Source organism: Limulus polyphemus, unplaced genomic scaffold (assembly GCF_000517525.1).
Source record: "Limulus polyphemus unplaced genomic scaffold, Limulus_polyphemus-2.1.2 Scaffold371, whole genome shotgun sequence".
In the NCBI taxonomy this organism is placed as follows: domain Eukaryota; kingdom Metazoa; phylum Arthropoda; class Merostomata; order Xiphosura; family Limulidae; genus Limulus; species Limulus polyphemus.
The window spans coordinates 360,210-367,011 of NW_013665981.1; the positions used below are offsets into that span (position 1 = coordinate 360,210).

At 30.1% G+C, this 6,802-nt stretch overlaps 1 protein-coding gene across 2 annotated transcripts in view; it reads right to left on the reverse strand.

Moving 5' to 3' along the window:
• LOC106457770 (ras-like GTP-binding protein Rho1) overlaps nt 1-6,802 on the reverse strand; it is a 46,571-nt gene that overhangs the window by 25,593 nt on the left and 14,176 nt on the right. The window contains exon 1 of one of the 2 annotated variants that reach the window (XM_013917213.2): nt 6,064-6,178. The exons of the other annotated variant lie outside the window; for it this stretch is intronic. The gene's annotated coding sequence lies outside the window, so the exon portion shown is untranslated. Of the gene's footprint in view, nt 1-6,063; nt 6,179-6,802 lie in introns of those variants that run through there. 2 annotated transcript variants of the gene reach the window in all.

Here is a 6,802-nt window from a genome sequence, read left to right on the forward strand (position 1 = left end):
AAAAACATGTTTACAAACCTTAAGACTTAATAAAAGTTTATATTTTGCATATGAAAGCATTGTAATGTTTACTGATAATCTGCCAAATTTCATTAACATTTGCTTACTAATTTAAAAGTTAAAACATGAAAACAATAACGAGAACAAAATGGTTATGAGATCAGTCCCAGGGACCGAGCCTGTGCTGAAAGAGTTAATAATGTACGTTTCTCAAATACAGTGGTAATTTAGAAATATACATGAAAAATAATTAGCATTACTTTGAATTTTTTCATATTGTTATAAATTTAGAAAGTGATATCGTGATGATGTTGTTAGTTTGAGTTATTTAAAAATGTTGTTAGATATGTAGAAAATTTGACAGCCCTCTGTCAAACTTTGTATTTTTCTAATTCTTATTTGACATTAAACTAACTGTTCTTTGCTTGTAGATAGCATTAACTCTGATTCTAAATAGTTTATACTATAAAATGTGAATGAAACCTGAAATAACCTTGTATTAGCTTAAATGCATCTGCACAACAAAATATTTCATTAAACGGATGTGAAACCACTTCAAATAATATTTAAAATATACATCATAATAAATGTAAAATAAATAAAAGACTGAAAAAAGAATGAATTTAACTTTTAACCTTTTGGTTGTAAGTCTTTTTGTAGAAAAATGGAAGTAATTACTGGCAACAAAGGACCATTTGGTCTTTCAGGGCTGTCCTCACACACCCATCCTTAAGAGAATGTAAAAAGTTAAACCTACTATTTTTTAAGAAACTCTCAAAGTGCTAGCTTCCACTAGTAACAAAGGCAATTCTTTTCATAAGCCAATCACCCTATTATAAAAATAAAACTGTCATAACTGCAGTCTATCCTGTCTTTATCAAATCTTAAACTTGTGTCCTCTCATCTTGTTGCCTTTAGAACATAGCAAAAAGAAACCATAGATCTTTAACCTGTTGATTCCCTAGATAATCGGGGAAACTTAAATAAGAACTTCCTTTACCCTGCTTTTTTTTAAAGAGAAAATATGTTGAGAGATCTTAATTTATCCACAAAAGATAACCCTTCCATCACCAGAATCATCCTAGTAGCCCCTCTCTGAACCCTTTCCAGTAACTAAGTACTCAAAATAAGGCCTAAATAGTAGAGCTGGGCAATTAACTTGATATAATCAAATACCTATGAGCATTGGTTATACTGATTAGTGTTATGTAAATTAATTAACTAAAATTAAGATTAAATCGATTGACATAAAAATAATAAACTGATCCAAATTAATATTTCTGATTAGAACAATAATCTAAATAATCAAATACTGCATCATGATTTCTCATTCTTATTTTGGATTAATTCAAGTTTGTTCAGATTAATCGATTAGCACAAATAATTCGAACTAGTGTTTCTGATTATCACCGTTTTTAATTATTCCAGATATCTGTGCAATTGCAATATTGACATTATGATTTCTCATTGTGATTTATGGGTAATGGGTTCAATTCTTATTGCAAAAAACTATGCTTGTCCTTTCTGCCAAAGCTGCTAAGGCTATTTGCTACCATCCTTAATTTTGAATTGCCAACAAGATGAAAAGCATCAAGCCAACAGCATCCATTACCCACTCTTGGGCTACTATTTTCTAACAAATTTTGGGATTGACCATGATAATGAATCCATCTATAACTGAAAGGTCATACATGTTTGTTGACATATCAAATCTGTGACCTTCAAATAACAACGCAATCACCAGACTATACCTGCCAGAAGATGATATAATAATGTGACCATCAATCCTATTCATTCATAAAGAGTAACCCAAGAGATGATGGTAGGTGCTGCCTGCCAGTTGCCTTCCTACTGGTTGGCAGTTAAAGATTAGGGAGGGCAGCAGACAGCCTTAGTAGCTTTGCCCCAATTCAAATTGTTTAGCTTTAGATACATACTAACTGAACTCACACAAGACACAAGTTAATACTAGTTCTGTTAGTGTGACTACACATAATAGTATGCACACTGTTGTGCTTGTACAAATGTAAGGATATGACCTAGTGGCCATTGATTATGTAACTAGCCATGTGATGCCTCTTATATTTACCTCGATTGTACAAATAAATTGCATACTTATGACCTCCTCAAATTTGACCAAAAATATGCTCAAAAATGTTCAAAATAGTGTTAAAAAATCCCAACACTCAATACATTCAAATATACATGATGTGATAGTTTTACTTATTATAAAAAGGTAACAGTGAATACTATTACAATCTAACACGAGGTATAGTTATACAAGTTTTTTAACACAGTATTTAAATGTCTAACTCTACATCGTTTTCATTACCTTCAAGTCCTAACCTGATCTACAACAACACCCTAAAATTACAATACATAAAAAAAATGTTGATCTGATGGCCTTCTCAGTTATTCTAAAGTTTGGCAATGGGCATGTTCCAAGAAAAAACAGTCTGCATAATTTTGGCAAAGTAATGCTTTTGCCAATGTAGTAATGTCGCTTTTAGATGTTAAATTTTTAATCTTATTATAATTTAGTATATTTCAAATCTGATTAATTAGAAGATCAGTAAATCCTCTAGCAAATTTAAAAACATTATTGCACTAGCCTCTCAAGCCATTTGTCATACATGATCTTAACGAACATCAACCAGTACAGCTTTTAATCAGGAATTAACATGATAAAAAACAAAGAATGGTCTTTCAAAAACAACAGTTATTTTCATTAAGTAAGAAAATACAATTAAATAGTACAACAAATATATAAGTATATTTTATGTTTAACAGGTAATTCTACATATCAAAAATAATTTTGTAAAAATTGCTCTATTCCACAGTATCACTTGTAAGCTATTCACCACTTGTGTGACTTTTGCGAATTATGCATGTGGCAGTTATACCTCATGAGAAGAACAATTATACAATAGGAAATGGAAAAAAAAAATAGTTGTTCTTAATAGAGGTCTAAAGATCTTATTGTTTTGCTTTAATTTTGTGATTAACACATTTTGATTTAGTTTTTGTTTGATATTATTTCAGTGGTCTCTATCCAATTAGTCTGACATACTATGGTTAAATGGTAGAGAAAATTTCTAAATGTTCTGCACTTGGTTAAAGTTTAAATGCTAAATGATTTACATCTCATTTTTACATGTGTATCTAGCAACAGGGTTGTAAATTTCAATTGGCAGTTTGTGCTACTGGCCTTACGTAGTTTCGTGCCATGCTAATACGATATCACACCACATAATTACTCTATAAAAAGTTAGAAGCCACTATAACAGATGACTCACACCATGACAGTAAACAGGTATTAAAAGAGGGCTTAGTAATATATATAAAATCCAAAATTTATTATAATTTTAGAAGTGTAAATACATGGAAGGAAATATTTTATATAAATGTGATACAATAAATTAATAATTAAAACAGTATTAAAAAATTGTACTCCAGTCATAGAACTGCATACCAAACATAACATTTCTTAGGAAAATTTTCTCATGTTCAATTGTAAATTTTCCAGAGGACTGTACTTAATACTTATGTTACTGTTCTTATGTATAAAAAGTCCAAAACAAGCAGGAAACAGCAAGAGTAGACAAGAATAATCAAGTAGTTGAATGGAATCATTTAGTGAGCCATATGATTAACTGATTAGTAAATTCTACTAACTTGTAATCAATGTCTATAAATAAACTATATAATTATATTAGCTTTTCTAATAGCAAAAGATCATTGCCTAGATGGCTTAATCACACCTATTCTGAAATCCTTTTCTTCAGTCATGTTGTTTGGGTTCCCATCTATATTAAAAATGTGATTCAAATTTTGATAACCCAAATGCATTACCTTGCACTTGCTATGATTAAAGGTCATTTGTAAATTATATGTCTAATTAACCAATTGATCCAGATCGTTCTTCAGTACCTCAATACAGCAAGAAATACCCATGAGGTTAGGTACTCGCAGCAAGTGTGGTGATCAGATATCAGTCATTATCTTATATAATCACCTAAGTGTAATTACTAATTAATATTTTTTTCCATATTTAGATACTAATTAATAACTAGTTTCATCCTATATTTTGGCAGCTAATCTGCTGATGTCTTCCAGGATGTTCTGGGAAGGACTATTTCTGTGTTAGTAGTGGTCAGGACTCAATCCTGGGTTTTCTTGATGGAAGTGTGGTATATTACCCACTTGAGTAGATAATAAAAGTTTACCATAAACATTCTTTAAGGGCCCAATCCCCATTTAAACATTTTGATAACCCTTACATACTTAAAACAATTCTTGCTACTAGTTTTCACATTATCAGCCAGCTGTTTCTTACAAATTCTTTGGAACTTCCTAATTTATTTTCTTAACCAAATCCATAGCTTTCCTATATTTTTGTAAATCTTTCATCCTATCTGTCAGTTTAACCTTCTTAAACTTATTGCATATAACCTTAATTTCCTCTATGTATTTGGTATGCCAATTAAGTTTCATAAAAAGATTCAGATTGTAGTATCTGTGATATGTTTACTCTAAGCTATCTGAAATTTTATCTGATTTTATATGTTTCTGACTGTTCATTTAATCTTTTTCCAACTTCTTAATACTGACTGGTGAGTTACAAAATAAACTTTGATATTGGGCCAAAAATACAACACATACACATTCTAACCTCAGTAATACTAAGAGCATTAACCATTCATTTTCACAAATTATTTACTTTCTTAGTTCATTTTTACAAAGATTAAAAACTTGTCAAATTTGGTATGGGTACCAGTTTTGTTTTTGATGTATCATATATATATTTTTATAAAATAAAGTATATTAAACTATAGTTATTACTATATGAAGTTATAAAATGTGCCGTTAGTTTTTATTGGCTTTAATTTTTGCTATATCTGTATTACTACAATTAGTAATACTAACTTTTCAGAAGGAACTATCTAAACATGTCAGTAGTTTTCATATGTATGAAAAGTTACATTTATACTATTAAATCAATAGTAAGCATTGAAATGTGAAACTTTACACCAAATCAATCAATTATTTGATAGATTTAATATCTAACAAAAGGTGCTTTTTACTTCAACAAAAACTTTAAAGCTGCATTATATTTATGAAACTTGTTACTAAATGTTACTAATTATATTCACATTGCCACACCCACAGTAAATTCTGTTTTGTTGATAATATGTGGTATTCCAGAAGTGTAGTTCACTATCCTTGGTACAATGGTTGAAAAGGCTTCTTAAGTTCTTTTAAATATTAACATTATTTGAATAATGCTTATTCATAATCTACTATCATCAGACCAATGATATAATTTTGAATATTAATACAAGTATACCTTATACAGTATGGCAAGTATCAAACTTCTAATTTTCTCTCAATCAAACATACAGTCCCAGACATACAGGCCTACTCAGTAACTTAAATATACTTTTTATCCCTACCAAACCTAACACATGCAACAAGCTTTCCACCAGGGGCCATGACGTCACAAGAGAAACCTTTAGGCTTTATAATCATCGAGAGTCGGAGACTTTAGTCCTTTATTATATTAATGTAATTAATTCTTACATTTAAGATTTAGTCTCAGGATAAATGTACTGTAAAGTTTCTTTTTTTTGTTTTTTAGGTAGGGCTACTGAATCTTACAAGTTACATTTTTACAAGTAACAGTAACACACAGTGAGTAAAGCTACTCATTGCGTCAATGTCCAAATTATCACAGGCCTTTGTTGAAGTTTAATTACTAACTAATCAACCGGGTAACTCATAACTGGAAAGAGACAAGTTACAAATAATTATAATACAGTATTATGTCATTTCAAGTATTTGTACTGTAGTTTTTGTAAGTACGTATAACTTAAGACAAGTTATAACCTAAGAGTAAGTGTAACTGTAACTTGTATTTGTAAGACTTAGTTAACTGCTCAGACAATAACACAAACAACATTACTTGTAATTTCGTACATGTTCAAAATGACAGTGAACTTATTTGAAATACAGATTATAAATAATAATCAAAATGCATTTGGGTTGTAATTAATTTATACTTACCGGTAAAACTTCACTTTACGGTACCTCTCTTTGGATTAATTTCTAGTTCGACTATTTTACTGACAACCGTTCCGGTTACCACACCTCATTCACGCGAACAGCTCGTGATAAAGGATGTGACGTAACGGAAATAATGAATAAGAGATTACCTTGCGGCTCAAGATATAACTGCATAAACCCTTTTCTTTCACAGGGGCTGATAATGAATGAAATAAAAATAGTATCCTCTAGAAGCGTATTTTCCATGCATGCGTCGAAAAGATTTTAATGTTCTTCTTTATCTAATCGATTCCATTCAGTTAAAATGGTTTTATTGTTAGAAATGTATTTATGAATAATAATTTAACGAAAGATGATTTTTACTTCAGCAAAAATCTTGAGGTTTCACTATATTTATAAAACTAGTTACTAATCGTACTCACACTGCCACCCTCATAGTCAGTTATTCTAAGAGCTGGACAGAACTCCCAAATTAGTAAAATTCTGTACACTTCTAATTTGGGTATGAATATTAAAATATATTTGTAAATGTACAATGTTATACAGTTAGAAAGCATTTTGAAATTTCTTTCAATTAACACTCGATTTTGTTTACACAATTACTAATTGTTAAGAATAAGTAACATACTTTGTTGAACAATTCCTCTATAAAAGGCTAGAACATGACGTTTCTGCTCGTTTCATTGTTAGTGCCAATGTATTAGTTCGTCAAGAAATTAATGTCGCGTTTTTGGAACAC